Here is a 16,277-nt window from a genome sequence, read left to right on the forward strand (position 1 = left end):
CCAGTTTTCCCCATAGGGACCCGATGGCCTTTTACTAAGGTAACTGTGCTTTAGGGGAAAGGAAATCGTCAGTAAATCATAAAATTAAAAAAAATCCCTTTTGGGGATTGCTGGACATGGACTCTGACCTGACACTAATTCTAAGAAACCCAAAATGTCACTTTGGTGCACCAGTCAAAGTAGGGGCTTATGGAGGTCAGCTGATAAATGAAGTTTTAGCTTAGATCTGCCTCACAGTAGTCCCAAGGGAGTCTCTAAACCCATCTTTTTTTTTTTTTTTAAGATTTAATTTATTTTAGGGAGAGAGAGAGAGAGGAGGAGGAGAATCAGAGGGGGAAGGAGAGGGACAGGCAGACTCTGCATTGAGTGAGGAGCCCTATGCAGGACTCAATCCTATGACCCTGGAGACCATGACCTGAGCTGAAACCAAGAGCTGGAAGCTTAACGGACTGAGCCACCCATGTGCCCCTCCAAACACATCTTGTGGTTATTTCCCCAATACTGGAATGTATGATTGGAATAGACATACTCAGCAGCTTCAGAATCCCCACACAGATTCTCTAGCCTGTGGAGTGAGGCTATTATGGTGGGAAAGTTGAAGGTACTAAAACAGCTTCTACCTAGGGAAATAATAAATGAAACACAATACCACATTCCTGGAAGGGTTGCAAAGATTAGTGTTACCATGGAGCACCTGGGTGGCTCAGTCGGTTGGGCTACTGACTCTTGGTTTCCACTCAGGTCACGGTCTCATGGGTCATGGGATTGAGCCCTGCATTGGGCTCTGCATTGAGGGCAGAGCCTGCTTGAAGATTCTCTTCCACTGTCCTTCCCCCTGCCCTGCTCTCTCTCTAAAACAAATAAATAAATCTTTTTTAAAAATTAGTGCCACTGTCAAGGACTTGAAAGATGCAGTGGTGGTAATTCCCACCACGTTCCATTGAACTTGCCTATTTGGTCTTTGCAGAAGACAGATGGATCTTGGACAATGACAGTGGATTACTGTAAACTCAACCAAATGGTGACTTCAATTGGAGCTGTTATACCAGACAGTTTTATTGCTTGAGCAAATCAACACACCCCCTCATACCTGATATGCAGCTATTGCTCTAGCAATGTCTTTTTCCCCATCTTTGTTAATAAAGACCACCCAGAGCAGTTTGCTTTCAGCTGGAAAGGGCAGTAATACACTTTCACTGTCTTATTTCAGGGGTATCAATTCTCTAGCCCTATATCATAATTTAGTTCACACGGATTTTGATTGCCTTTCCCTTCCACAAGATATCACACTGGTTTATTACATTGAGGACATTATGCTGACTATACCTAGTAAACTAGAAGTAGAAACTACCGTAGACTTATTGGTAAGACATTCGTGTCAGAGGGAGGAAATAAATCTGACAAAAATTCAGAGACCTATCTCAGTGAAATTTCTAGGGGATCCAGTGATGCGGGATATGTCAGATATCCCTTTTATTGTGAAAAATAAGTTGTTACATACGGTCCCCCTTACAACAAAGAAGAGCCCACCATGCCTACTGGACATTTTTTGGATTTTGGAAACAGCATATTTCTCATTTACATGTGCTACTCAGGTCCATTTACCGAGGGACCCAAAAAGCTGCTAGTTTTGAGATACAATAATGATTCCATTGAACTGGAAGTTTAGACAGCTGCCTAGTCACTTTGGGTTCCTCATACCTCTGAATCAATAGGCCAGGAGGGAATAATTGTGCTTACTGGGGTGATTGGTTCTGACTACCAAGGAGAAATTCGCTACTCCACAATGGAGGTAAGGAAGAGTATGTCTGGAAGATAGTAGATCCCTTAGGGAATATTTTAGCATTACCATGCTCTGAGATTAAAGTCAATAGAGAACCACAACAACCTGATCCAGACAAGAATACTAATGGCTTAGACCCCTCAAGAAGGAAGGTTTGGGTAACTCCACCAGTCAAAGGACCATGACCACCAGCTGAGGTGGAAGAAAGTAGTTATAAATACCAGCTATGACCACAGGGGCACCTGGGTGGCTCAGTAGGTTAAGCGCCTACCTTTGGCTCAGGTCACGATCCCAGGATCCTGGGATCAAGCCCCACATCGGGCTCTCTGCTCAGTGGGAGCCTGCTTCTCCCTCTCCCTGCTGTTCTCCCTGCTTGTACTCTCTCTCTGCCAAATAAAAAAATAAATAAAATCTTAAGAAAAAAATGCCAGCTATGACCACATAACCAGTTACAGAAACAACAACTGTAATTGTCATGAACATTTCCTCCTTATTTTGTGTGTGTATTTTGACATGCATATATCAAGGAAATATCTTGTTTTCTTCCCTTTCTCATCCCTTTTTCATGTAACATAAGATGTAATGACTTTATATTATTTAAGTGTTAATTTTACATCATAGTATTCAAATTATGCGATATCGAGGAGAAGAGCAATGACTTAGCATTCTTCTGGGGGGAAGACAGTGCATTTTTGGGTGTACACAGGATAGTTATATCATGTTACACAGAATTATGACCTTGTTATTGTCTTTACTTAGAAGTTAAGTATGGTTTAAGAAGATGTGTATGAGTATCTAGTTGACAAGGGATGGACTTATGATGGTAAATTTTATGCATCAACTTGACTGGGCCACTGGGCCTGGATATTTGGTCAAACATTTGTATTATTGTAGCTGTTGTTTGTTTGTATAGTGAACTAAACACTTTTTTTCTGAACTAATTTTTTTCCCACTTTTTTTACTGTGGTAAAACACTCTCTATAGAAAATTTACCATGTTAATTATTTTTAAGGGTACTATTTAGTGGTATTAAAATACATTTGTATTAAATACATAATGTTGTAAACCATCACCACCATTCAATGCTATAGCTTTTTGTCCTGTAAATCTGAAATTCTATACTCATTAAACAATAACTCCCAATTTCCACTGTCCCCAGGCCCTAGAAACCTGCAATCTATCATCTTTCAGATTTGACTAATTTAAGTACCTTATATAACTGAAATAATATGGTATTTGTCTTTTTGTGATGGGTTTATTTCACTTAACATAGTGTTCTCAAGTTTTATCCATTCTGTAGCATGTTAGAATTTCCTTCTTTTTTAAGGCTGAATAATATTCCTCTGCATGTATAGACCACATTTTGCTTACCCATTCATCAACTATCAATGGACATTTAAGTTGCTACAACATTTTAGCTGTTGTGAATAATGTTGCTATGAACACGGGTGTGCAAATATCTCTTCAAGACCCTGTTATAAATTCTTTTGAGTATATACCCAGTATATATGCTGGATCATATGGTAGTTCCATTTTTAATTTTTTGAAGAACCACCATACTGTTTTCCACATGGTGATACTGTCTTACATTCCTACCAACAGTGTACAAGTATTCCAACTTCTCTACATTCTCACTAATGCTTCTTATTTTCTGGGTTTTTTTTTCCAATATATATTCACCATTCTAATGGGTGTAAAGTGATATCTTATTGTAGTATTCGTTTCCATCTCCCTAATGATCGATGCTGTTGAGCAGCTGTTCATGTGATTATTGGCCATTTGAATACCTTCTTTGGATAAATGTCTATTCGAGTCCTTTGAAGCAGAAGTTTCCAATTTTCCCCATATATGCAGTTGCTTTTGAATGTCCTAGTCTTGATATCTGGCTCCTAAAAGGGGAAAAAGGAAAAAAAATGAGACAGGAAAAAAAGGGTGCTGATCCTTTTAATCCTCTGGAAGTTAGCTTTGGCTTCCTACGGTGATGGGAGGTGCACCGACAATGCCACCTGCCTCTTTGTCTGCACCTCTGTGACCAGAAGCTGTAATCATCAATCAGAGCATAGATGCTCAATATTTGGAAAACAGGGTCCTTTTACCCGTTCTGGCTGCCAAAAGCTAGGTGCAAGCTGCTTTAAGAGAATGTACACAACTGCTTGCTGTGGGACTCAGAGCAGAAATTGACAAAGGCTAACCATAATTTACCATGCAAGACTTTTCCTGGAAGTTGCAGACATTTAGTAGACTCAGAGTTCCAAAACAGGTACCCCAGACAGGTTCTGCCAATTGTTGTCTGTAATTCTGCGATTATTGTCTAGGTGGAGAGACAGATTCCTGGTGCTTCCTACTCTACCATCTTTCCAGAATTCTCTCTTTCTGAATGAATTCTGTAAAGCCTTTATTCTTTGTTGTTTGTGGCCCCTGGATTCCCTATTCCATTAGAATAATGTGCCACTAATGGTTTGACAGATTTCCTTAAATGATTGAACCAACCAACCAACCAACCATTCAAAGAATTCTCTCTGATTTTGCAGAGTGCCCTATATTGGGGCACTTCAACATTTAGCAGGGCAGTTTATGACTCTGCCTTAGCCTTCATTTCCTTCTTGTTCTAGCCTGAAGGTCAGCCAGAGGTGAGAGCTTAGTCTTCTCAGTTCTCTTCTGAGCATGCATTCTGCCCCAGGCATATGTATGACCTTCTAGATTTCCTGGAATATACAGAACTTTCACAGTCTATATTCCTCCAAGCATCTCTTTCTTCAGCTTCTTTCTTCCTAGCCTTTTAAATCTATTTCTTGCCCTGACTATTATCTCTTGCCCCAGCTGGCAGGAGCTAATACATTTGCCTTTAAATGCTTTCAACAAATATGGCCCATGAAGCCTTCCCAGCCCTGGAAAATCCCCTATGTAGTCAAAACAAAGGCAAACTCTTAAACTGATCCCTTGGGGAGCCACCAGACAGGTCAAAACACACAACTACAATTTTTTGAGAATTATGTCTGTACTGCTTCTTCTGCTGTCAAGCACCTTGCACCAGAAATGTGAACAACAACAACAACAACAAAAAGTAGAGTTAAGAACAAAAAATTATTGTTTTGGAGAGATAGTGTTATTTTATTTTTATTTTTTAAAATATTTTTTAAAAATTTATTTATTTGAGAAAGAGTGAGAGAGAGCATGAGCGGGGCAGAGAGAGGGGGAGAAGCAGAGTCCCCACTGAGCAGGGAACCAGAGGACGAGGGGCTCGATCCCAGGACCCTGGGATCACAACCTGAGCCAAAGGCAAACACTTAGCTGAGTGAGCCCCAACAGTGTTACTTTAAAATCAGTGACATGTCTACGTTAAGCTATTATTATTATGACACTAATATGACTACGTACACGCTCTTGAGAGGGGTGAGACCCTTCAATGTAAACACTAAACGCAGAAACCATAAAGGAGGGCACCTGGGTGGTTCAGTCAGTTGAGTGTCTGCCTTTGGCTCAAGTCATGATCTTGGGGTCCTGGGATCAGGCCCCGCATGAGGCTCCCTGCTCAGCAGGGAGTCTGCTTCTCCCTCTCCCTCTACCCCCCACCCCGCTTGTGAGCTCTCTCACTCCCTCTCTCTCAAACAAATAAATAATCTTTTAAAAAAAGAAACCATTGGGGCGCCTGGGTGGCACAGCGGTTAAGCGTCTGCCTTCAGCTCAGGGCGTGATCCCACCGTTATGGGATCGAGCCTCACATCAGGCTCCTCCGCTATGAGCCTGCTTCTTCCTCTCCCACTCCCCCTGCTTGTGTTCCCTCTCTCGCTGGCTGTCTCTATCTCTGTCGAATAAATAAATAAAATCTTTAAAAAAAAAAAATAAAATAAAAATAAAAATAAAAAAAGAAACCATAAAGGATAAGACTAATAGTTATGAATACATAAAATTTTAAAGTAAAAAATATCACACCATTAACAAAAAGTCTTTAAAAAAAAGTATGGTCAAGTTCATGATATACTGACCTTCTTTCATGGATATTGTGGGAAACTGTAAAGTATAATCAAGTATCAGGTGGGAGGTTGAAATAGAAGTTCTCTAATGGAGGGGCGCCTGGGTGGCACAGTGGTTAAGCGTCTGCCTTCGGCTCAGGGCGTGATCCTGGCGTTCTGGGATCGAGCCCCACATCAGGCTCCTCCGCTGGGAGCCTGCTTCTTCCTCTCCCACTCCCCCTGCTTGTGTTCCCTCTCTCGCTGGCTGTCTCTATCTCTGTCAAATAAATAAATAAAATCTTTAAAAAAAAAAAAAAAAAAAAAGAAGTTCTCTAATGGTATTGAGTAAATGCCAAAGTGCATTTGTAACTGAAAACCATGCCTTAACCCGGGAGAGAGTTTTTGGTATTGGAGATTTCAGGCATGCAGGCAGGCTAATGAATTAAATATGGCTGGCAGAGCATCACGAGAACACTAAAGCACAATTACATGGCTCATTTTTAAAAGATGGTCTCTTCCTCACCCTCAACTAGACCAGAAGCTCCACAAAGGCAAAGATCTTGTTTCTGCTTCTCTACTATAAATATATGATCTGGCAAATATTCTGCACTTAAACTTTTTTTTTTAAATGAGTAGATGAATAGATGTATGAAATTTTAAAATATTATTTTAAATATATATTTTAAATAATATTTTAAATATAATACACACGAAAAATATCAACCCTAAAAGGTTGTTCAACATGAAAAGTTTTTGAAAAAAGTACAAGTATGTTAAAGAAGGCAGTTACTGGAATAATTCCTTTCTGACCTCATGAACTTTTTTCAGGTACAGACTAACCTTGATATATCTCATGTATTTTCATGTGTTTTCTATTGCTACTGTAACAAATTACCACAAATTCAGTGGTTTAAGCACCACACATCTATTATTGTACGATTCTGAAGGTCAGAAGTCCCACATGGGTCAGCAGGGCTGCATTCTTTCTGAAGGTTCTAGGCAAGAATTGGTTTCCTTGCTTTTTCCAACTTCCAGAGGCTGCCCACATTCCTTGCTTGGCGGCTTTGCATGACTCTGATCCCTGCTTTCAGGCTATATATCCTTCTCTGACTCCAACCCTCTTGCCTCCCTCCCTGTCATAAGGATTCTCGTAATTACATTGGGTTCATTGGCATATTCTCCCCATCTCAAGATCCTTAATTTACTCATATCTGTAAAATTCCTTTTACCATGTACAGTAGCAAATCATGGGTTCCACATATTAAGATGTGCACATCTTTGGGGAGGGGTCATTATTCTGCTTACCACACCTCAGTTCCAGAAAGCTGAGAAGTTCTTCTAGAAGTGGTGGAAAAGACTGAAGGGTAATAGAAACTGTAAACCCCAAAGCTAGCAGATGTGGCAACTGAAATGCAATCCTTATAGTCACAGCTAAGTCATTCTGGGCCAAATTCAGGGATCCATGCAGTGAGAAAAAAAAAAAAGAGACATGCCCGGAGTATTTTTCTCCTATTTTCTGGTTGGGGCAGGGTAAAGATTAAAAAAGTAAAAAAGTATTTCCGTATATTTCCATTTTGTGGAAATGTATTGATTGGGAGGTGACTTCTAAATTCTTGAAATGTCCTGAACAATTTGAATAGGGCTTATTCCATGTAATTGTAGAGGGCAGACCCAGAAGCATCAGAGGAAGGTATCTGTTCAATTCAAGGAGGGCTTTTCTGACAGCTATCTTTGTTCAAACAGAATGAATCACCTCAAAGAAATTGAATACAATTAGCTTTATGAAAAGCTTACTACATTGTCCCCGTTCCTTGTCTTTTTACAAGTAAAGTCTGTGTTTAGTGCTTAGTCTTGAAATTCCCAATGGATCATCAGATTAATGTTAAGATCGATGTGAATATTTGATCCACTTCTGCTGGCCCTAAAATGTCTGAATTTAAAAGGAAGTCCTCTAAGATAGTTCTTTCATGAAGGTGAAATCACGATCACAGACAACTGAGAACTTCTGATAATTGGAAACATTCTATTCATACTGTGTTCCTTCATTTCCTTGTAAAAATTAGGCAGAGGCACAAGCCTTGACTTGCTGGGTGCCGCTCGGTGCACGGCGCTGAGGTTTTGCTCTCTGCAGCACAGGGTTCAAGACTCAGCGGCTCACCGGCTGCTCTAAGTTTCCTGCGCTTCGTTCCATCCCTCACGTTGGCTGTTGGCAGCCCAAGAATCAAGGGGGAGACAGGGTGACGGCGTTCTGGCACTCTGGCCCCTCACCTCTGCTCTCACAAAGACGTGGGGGCGCCTCTGTAAGTTTCTTTTTTTTTTTTTCTTTTCCTTTTCTTGTACCTTACAAGGAGGGAGTAGCAGGCAGGGTACCCCGTCGGGCGCTCAGCCGTACGGGTAAACAGGTGGAGTGTGAGGATTTGGGTGAAAGACTGCTGATTTGCCAAATCTTTCGTGTGCAACATTTCAGAGCAAAAACCTTGAGCTAACAGTGGGGAAAGAAGGCAACAGTTCGTGGCTGGAGGTGGGGAGGAAAGGTCCGGAGAAGTCGTGGGAGCAGAGCGGAGAGCCGGACCGCCGTCCGGAGGACCTGGGCCTTCGGGCGCATTTTTCGTAGTGTTGTCCGGCGGCCATCTTCTCCCCCAGGCGGTGAGGAGACGAGCCTCCCCTGCTGGCTGCGAAGGTGATAACAGCCCTTCGCAGAGAAGTTTCGGCGATGTTCCGGTAGGGGTCAGTGATGAGGCGGCTCCGAAACCCCGACTCTCCTAAGTTCTCGGGTCAGCTTTGACCCTAAAGGGGATGCAGAACAGGAGACAAACGTAAAATAGGAGAAGGAGCCAGTAATAGAGACCAGTTACATCTCACTTATTTTCAATGTACATATTAGTAGACTCCCAAATACACACAAAATGGGGGCAAACTTCTGCCGTTTACTCATTAGGAGAAAGGACTCTCAGAAATCCGAATCCGGGGGAGTCAAAAGAGACGGGGTCTCGCTATGTTGCCCAGGCTGGAGTGCAGTGGCTATTCACAGGCGCGATCCCACTACTGATCAGCACGGGAGTTTTGACCTGCTCCGTTTCCGACCTGGGCCGGTTCACCCCTCCTTAGGCAACCTGGTGGTCCCCCGCTCCCGGGAGGTCACCATATTGATGCCGAACTTAGTGCGGACACCCGATCGGCATAGCGCACTACAGCCCAGAACTCCTGGGCTCAAGCGATCCTCCTGCCTCAGCCTCCCGAGTAGCTGGGACTACAGGCGCGCGCCACCGCGCCCGGCGCTCACAGAGCCTGCAAATGAGATACTAGAGGCTGTGCTGTGATGACGTTCCTGGGGGCGGGGCGAAGGCGGGGCTGCGGCTGTCGCGGGAATGGAAACGGCCAGTAGGAGGCGGTCCGGAGGCTGAGGCCGTGTGACGTCATCAGGAACGGCGCGCGGTCGGCTTTGCTGGCCTCCGAGCCGGTGAAGCTGCTTTCACTGTTCCGGCCTCGGCCCTGGGCGTTTTGCTCTGAACACTGTGTTCTTGTACTTAAAACAGGCTCTAGGACGTACTGCAGCTTTTGGGGGAAGTTACTTACGAGGGAACCATCTGTCCCTAAAAGTCTCACTGTCCACAACAAGGAGGTGCCCTTGCTGTACGTAGTAGTATAACACGTCGTGGCAAGGGGGTTGGGGGTCTGCAAAAATGTCGGAGGCCCACTCAGTTTGCATTATTGAAATGAATGAAGTTTGAGGGAGTGGTCTGCTTTCGTAGCCCCCGCATGTTCGTTGCCGGTTGTTGCTGGAAAAAAATTTATGGGTAAATGGGTGCAAAGATTAGGATTTGTCAGCCTGGAGTAGTTTTTGGAACAAGTTTGGGTTAGGAAGGGGTAGGAGGAAGAAGGAAAAAAGGACTTCCAACCATAGTGGATCTGTAACCACCGGACCTTTTATCTGTCCTATCGCACACTTTCCTATTCCTCTCTTCTCCTAGAAGATAGTCCAAACTTCCCCCTCCACCTCCTCCGTTGCATCACAGAACTTTACTCCCTCCTTTATAGATAAATCGAGGCCGTTGGAAAAACTCTATCAAGTCCTTGTTACCCCCTCTAAATTTGCGGTTACATCTTCAAGGAAGGACAACTCTATTGTGGCTTCCTATCTGAAACCCAGTAGGTACAAATGTCTCCATCAATCATTTCCATACCCATCCTCTCTCTTTCACTTGTTTAAAGAGATGCTGAGCTTTCTTCTTAAAGTCTCCTTTGACCTTGCCTCTTTTTCCAAATGAAATGTGTGTTGTTTTCATGGCTGCACTTTTTGAAAGCTTGTTCTACAGTCACTACATTTAGTTCCTAACATTCTGTCTTCAGTCCACAACCCCCCAACCCACTGGAACTATTCTACTAAGGCTCCCATACCTACGTTCCTAACTGGCAGATCTAGGGACCCTCTAGGACTTATGTGACATAATTTATCACCCCCCCCATGTGTATCATTTGTGACCACTGCTTCCTCCCTGAAATTTTCTTTTCCCTGGTTCTTGTTGATAGCCTCTGATAGGTCCTCCCAAGCTTTGCCAGTCTCTCTTCTGCCAATTCTATAAATATTGCTGTTCCTTGTAGTTCCCTTCTAAACCTTCTTTATTTTCTTGCCATGCTTTTCGTGAGTGATCTCATCAATTCTCAAGGCTTTCAAATCAATAGCTCCAATCTGATGCTCTTTCCAGAGCTCCAGATCCACATTTTTAGCAGCCTACTGGGTATCATCTTGAAATCATTCAAAACTTCAAATTAAACTTGTGCAAGCAAACCTAACCATCCTCTGATCCCTACCTCTTAACTTGCCCACCCAGTTTCCTATATTCTCACTTTTTACCAATACAGTTATTTAGTTGGTCACTTCAGAACTCGCTCAGTCATCCTTGACCACTGTTTTCATTCATTTACCACCAGATATTTTGTTCTTGCCTATCCAATGACAGACTCTGTGCTAGATGATAGAGATGTGGTGGTGATGAAAAGACACTGGGGGGAGACAAACAAAACACAGCAGTATATATATGCTCTGATAAGTGCCATGCAGGAAACAAAGTGCTGAGAGAAAAACAAGGATAGCAGGACTGGGAAGGGACATACTTTAGAGAAAGCAATCAGGTAAGCCTCCTTGAGAAGGTGTCATTTGACCTGGGGCCTAAAGAATGAGACATCAGTTAGGGTACTTCAGTTGCCAGCAATAAGGGCTATGTGTAAACTGAAGTGAAGGAACTCCTAAGAAAGAACTCATTGGAAGGAAGTGGGCAAATGTGGCAGAATGGTAGTTGTCCCCTCTGTTCTCACCTTTCACTACACTAATAAATTTTTTTTGAAGATTTTATTTATTTGACAGAGAGCCAGTGAGAGAGGGAACACAAGTAGGGGAGTGGGAGAGGAAGAAGCAGGCTCCCAGCGGAGGAGCCTGACGTGAGGCTCGATCCCAGAAACCTGGGATCACGCCCTGAGCTGAAGGCAGACGCTTAACGACTGAGCCACCCAGGCGCCCCACTACCCTAATGAATTTTTAGTTGGGCAGATGAAGCCCCCCACTTAGAGACAGATGTGACTTGATGTGGGGTCCAAGAGCAAATGGTAAGAAAGAATTCTCAAAACATTTTCGGTGCAAAAATGGTGGTTTTATTAAAGCACGGCGGACAGGACCCGTGGGCAGAAAGAGCTGCAGTGGGATTGTATGGAGCGACTGATGATATACTTTAGGTTGGGGGTGGGTGTAGAGACAAAGGAAGTTTCCAAAAGGATTTTCATATGTTAAAGAAGACTTACAGGATCCTGGAGGCCTAGCTATTGTCAAGCTAAGGTTGCGTTTTGCCACTAACAAAACATTAACCTTAAGATGCTTGGGAGTTCCTGGAGGAATGTCATACTCTGCCTGTCCCAAGTATTTGTCAATGGGCTGCAAGTTGTAAGGCAATTTAGTTTTATCTACATTTCCTTTTGCCCTTATTCTCCAAGTCAGAGACCAATTTCCCAGTTTCTCTAGCAACCAGGTGTGTTCAGGTTCTCACCAATGGAATATGAGTGAAAGAGATAGGTGCAACCTCTGTGTCACTGGCAGAAAAATATATCCTTTGTCCTCTACTTCTGCTCTTTTGCCCTTCCCTAGAGCTAGATGGTGCTAAGGCAAACCCACGGAAGGGCCCCGGCTCTAACTATGCAAATGAAGAAAATATCCTAAGCTACAGCGTCAAGATAAAAAAAGAAACCAGAGTCCATTCATGACTTAATGGAGCCGGCCACCCTGCCAGCCTGGGCCACTCCTATCTCTGGACTGTCACGTGAGAAGTAAGCTTCTATCTTGTTTAAATTACTGTATTGTGTGTGTGTGTGGGGGGGGTCTTTGTTATTGTAACATACTCTGTACTCTAACCTATACAGGAAATTTCACAGAGGAAAACCCTGACTAACCAGAACTCGGAGCAGAAACCAAAAGAGCTATAGGCATCTACAGCTCACCTCAATTGGATGAATCAGACTCGACCTCTTGTAAGAAGAGTCTGATTTTCTAGTTTGAGTCCTGTGTCCTGCTACAATCTCCATAGTCATATCCATTTTTGTCATTATTATGTTGTAAATAAAACTTTTACATTGTTTTTCTCGTTTGTCTCAATACTTTTAGTGGGCGTATAAGCCTCTCAATATTATGCATAGCTCATGGTGATTTAAACTGTACTAATGTCAATTACACTAACCGGCTCTTCATCATTCTTTATCATTTTTTTTCTTTATCTATTCAGCTGTTGATAGATACTTAGGTTGTTTCCATACCTACACTATTGTAAATAATTTTGTAATGAACATGGAAGTACAAATATCTCTTCCAGATAATGGTTTCCTTTCCTTTGGATATACACCCAGAAGTGGGATTGCTGAATCACATAGTACTATTTTGAATTTCTTGAGGAACCTCCATACTGTTTTCCTTAATGGCTGAACCAATTTACATTCCCACCAACAGTGCACATGGGTTCCCTTTTCTCCACATTATGGCCACCATTAATTATCTAGTTTTTTTTAACCTATATGTGCATTTTTTATTTTTTTATTTTTTAAAAAAGATTTTGTTTATTTATTCGACAGAGATTGAGACAGCCAGCGAGAGAGGGAACACAAGCAGGGGGAGTGGGAGAGGAAGAAGCAGGCTCCTAGCGGAGGAGCCTGATTTGGGGCTCGAACCCAGAACGCCGGGATCACGCCCTGAGCCGAAGGCAGACGCTTAACCGCTGTGCCACCCAGGCGCCCCGATGTGTGCATTTTTTAATAGTTTATTTTTATTTAAGTAATCCCTACACCCAAAGTGAGGCTCCAGTTCACCACTCTGAGATCAAGTCCATGCTTTTCGGATTGAGCCAGCCAGGCGCCCTTAAGACTGTTTACTTTTAACAGTTGAATAAACTAGGTCGTGTCTGGCTATATGAGGTTCTGCTTCTTGAAAAGGTAACCTGAATGGCAGTTAATTTTGAGGCGCTTAAACATTAGAATAGATAACACACTCATCCTAGATGGTTATGTCTTAAATCTGTCTGAAAAAAAAAATCCATTCGATGGAGCTCAAGACCTTTATACATTAGTCCTTCTGGAACGTCAAACGAAGGCGAGCATGGGGTCAGACGAAGAGGCTTCCTGCCCAGGTTGGGGAGGAAAGTCTTCAGGGCAAGCTGGGCCCGAGCTTACGTCCTCAGCAGCCATCAGGCAGGAGCAGCGGACAAGCCTGAGGCTGGCGGCGCCGCAGAGGCCCCAAAGGCTAGACCCAGGGAGGGCACCCACGGAGGGGGTCCCATGGGGCAGGAGGAAGGCGGCTCAGAGGTCCCAGAGAGAAAGCAGTGCACGCTGGGGACGGCTGCCTGCCCGCACCGCCCGTCCCCTCGCGCCCGCCCAACGGAGACGAACCTGGGTGGGTGCAGGCGAGGCCACCGGCGGGGGGCGCCCCCGGAAAGGCGGGGCCTGCAGGGGAGGGAGGTGCGCCGCCAGGGGGAGAGGCACCTGGGGAGGGCGACACGCCCGAGGGGGGAGAAGGCGGCGAGAGGCGTGGGGACTCGGGGATGGGAGGCGGGGCCCCTGGAAGACGCGAGCCGGGCCCGGCGAGGGGGAGGCCGGAGCGGCGCTGGGCGCGAGGCCGGCCAAGTTCTCGCCACCACCTGGGTCCGAGCTCGCCGTCCAGCCCCGGCTGCTCCCTCCCACGAAGGCCCCCGCCCCGCCCTTTGACACGCGCCCGTCCGCCGGGCTCCCCGCGGGGGGATCGCTTGTCGCCGCCGGCAGGACTTCCATCACGCTGGGTTCTTTGCATTTCAGAGACGTGCCCTGTGGGCTGACCCTGATTCTCCCACCTTTAATACACGCGCAAGGCATCAATGAGAACTAGGCTTCGACCACACCCTGCAGGGAGCAGGAGCCTTTAACACGGTCAACACGCAAGATCTCACCCACCCAGAAACTCACTTCTTGAGGCAAGTTTTAAAATATCAGAATTATTTACCGTGTCACACAGCTGGGCCTACAAATAGAAGTTAAATTTGGGGGGCTACTTTCTTTAATTTGAATACGTTTTGACTTTCATATGACAGTTCTGCGGGAATATTTTTAACGTTTTAAAACTTAGTAGAACTCCATCAGAGCATGGGTATTTATTACACCGATTCTGTTCTGACGTGGAAAAAATCACATCCCCAAACCAAAACTTCATACATTAAAATCCTGATTTTTAACACTTTACCGCAAATATTGATTCTATCTCTTTACACCAGTGTGGCTTAAAAGCTTTTTGCTGTATTTAATTTATTCCTCTTGAAAGTATTAGAATGTTTCCCTTTCTTCAGATAACGATTAAAAGAGTGCTCCCTTTGTTTGGGGACTCCGTAGACTTAAGCTAATGTCACCTCAGAGCAGCATAATTTGCAAATTGATTTACTTTTTCGTGACTTTCTATTCTCAAGGCTAATTATTTGCCCAGGTTACTATATCGAAACAGCCTGGCTTTTGGTAGCAAAACCAATACTTTAGGTCGTATACAGCTTTCACTGACTAAGGTGAGAGAGGACCAAGATAACATTCTTTGCTTAAATCACTCCCAACCAGCAAATAGTTATTGAACACCTGCTATGTGCTAGGTGTCCTGAAGTGTTAACCATTAGTTAATATTGGGGATAAAGGTTAGTTTTGAGAATAAAAGTGTAAACAGGGAAACAATGATTCTGCTTGACATGAAACAAACAGTCTAATAGATGGGTTTATGTTTATTCACCTTGGACCCTGAGGAAAGGGTATAATTTCTGAGAGGAATGACTGGAAAAGTGTCTAATCTTGCATGACTGCTGGCCCCAAGTATGACTAACATAAAAATTCTATGGTTTTCCCATGTGGAGGGGGTAAGGAGGGTAATATCTTCCCCTAGACTGCCCCATGACCCCCTTATCATGAATGGGTAGAAGAACATTGAGGCCTTCTAAGGTTCAAATGGCAACCTACTTCCACTTTTATTTTGGAAGGGGAAATTTTTAGCTTTTCTCTGTGTGGTTTAGATAACTTTTTAATATTACTTACTGAGATATTTATAATGTAATGGAGCACCTGGCATGCTTGCTAGGGGATACTTTATAAATACATTGTTATCACAATTCACATCATTGATACTTAAAAATATATTGTGTTACACTCTGGTTTCTGTATATGATGATTTACAATTAAAGTGATTCATGGTTTCCTCGGGGGTTGCTTTTAGGGCTAATGTACCCTGAAAATATCTGTTTTTTACAGAGAAAACTGAAGGCACAGGCGGCCTGTGCCTGTTCAAATGAACCCTGTCACTGTACAAAGGCAGAGCTGTAATTCATTTTATGGCATAGCTCATTTCCCAAGAAGGGCCCAGCCTGGCGTGTGGCAAGAAATAAAGAAAAGACAAAACCATTACACATTAGTTGCAATATTCTCTTAATGGAGACAATCTATAGTCCATGATGTATGGATAAACTATATTGCATATTACTAAAAGGGAATTTTGTATAAGCAAGGCAAATATATACAAATACTAAGGTATGATTTAACATTATCAAAACTAATATTAATGCTCTATGCATTAATGTAATCATAATATATACTAGAAGAGTGATTTAACCTATGATAAATTTTATTAAAAATAGTAAGTCCGGGGTCCCACTGGGTGGCTCAGTAAGCTAAGCATCTGCCTTCAGCTCAGGTCACAATCCCAGGGTCCTGGGATGGAGCCCCGCATCAGGCTCCCTGCTCAGCGGGGAGTCTGCTTCTCCCTCTCCCTCTGCCCCTCCCCCTGCTGGTGCTCTCTCTCCTGCGCTCTCTCACAAATAAATAAAGAAAGAAAATCTTCTAAAAAATATTTTAAAAAATAGTAAGTCCCTTTGTGCATTCATTCACTCATTCATGAACCCTACCTTAATTCTATATCATTACCCATTAAGGAAATGCAATCAAAGCCACAATGAGATACCACTTCATACCTACTAGGAATTGCTATAATTTAAAAAAACAAAACAAAAACA

The 16,277-nt window shown here is 43.5% G+C and overlaps 1 long non-coding RNA gene across 1 annotated transcript; it reads left to right on the forward strand.

The window, feature by feature from the left end:
- The first annotated feature begins 7,837 nt into the window (after positions 1–7,837).
- On the forward strand, positions 7,838–12,331 carry LOC130542558 (uncharacterized). Its single transcript, XR_008957211.1, has 3 exons — positions 7,838–8,036; positions 11,873–12,051; positions 12,145–12,331. It is a non-coding gene; the product is annotated as an uncharacterized LOC130542558 (long non-coding RNA).
- Positions 12,332–16,277: the final 3,946 nt, after the last annotated feature.

Source organism: Ursus arctos, unplaced genomic scaffold (genome assembly GCF_023065955.2).
Source record: "Ursus arctos isolate Adak ecotype North America unplaced genomic scaffold, UrsArc2.0 scaffold_37, whole genome shotgun sequence".
In the NCBI taxonomy this organism is placed as follows: domain Eukaryota; kingdom Metazoa; phylum Chordata; class Mammalia; order Carnivora; family Ursidae; genus Ursus; species Ursus arctos.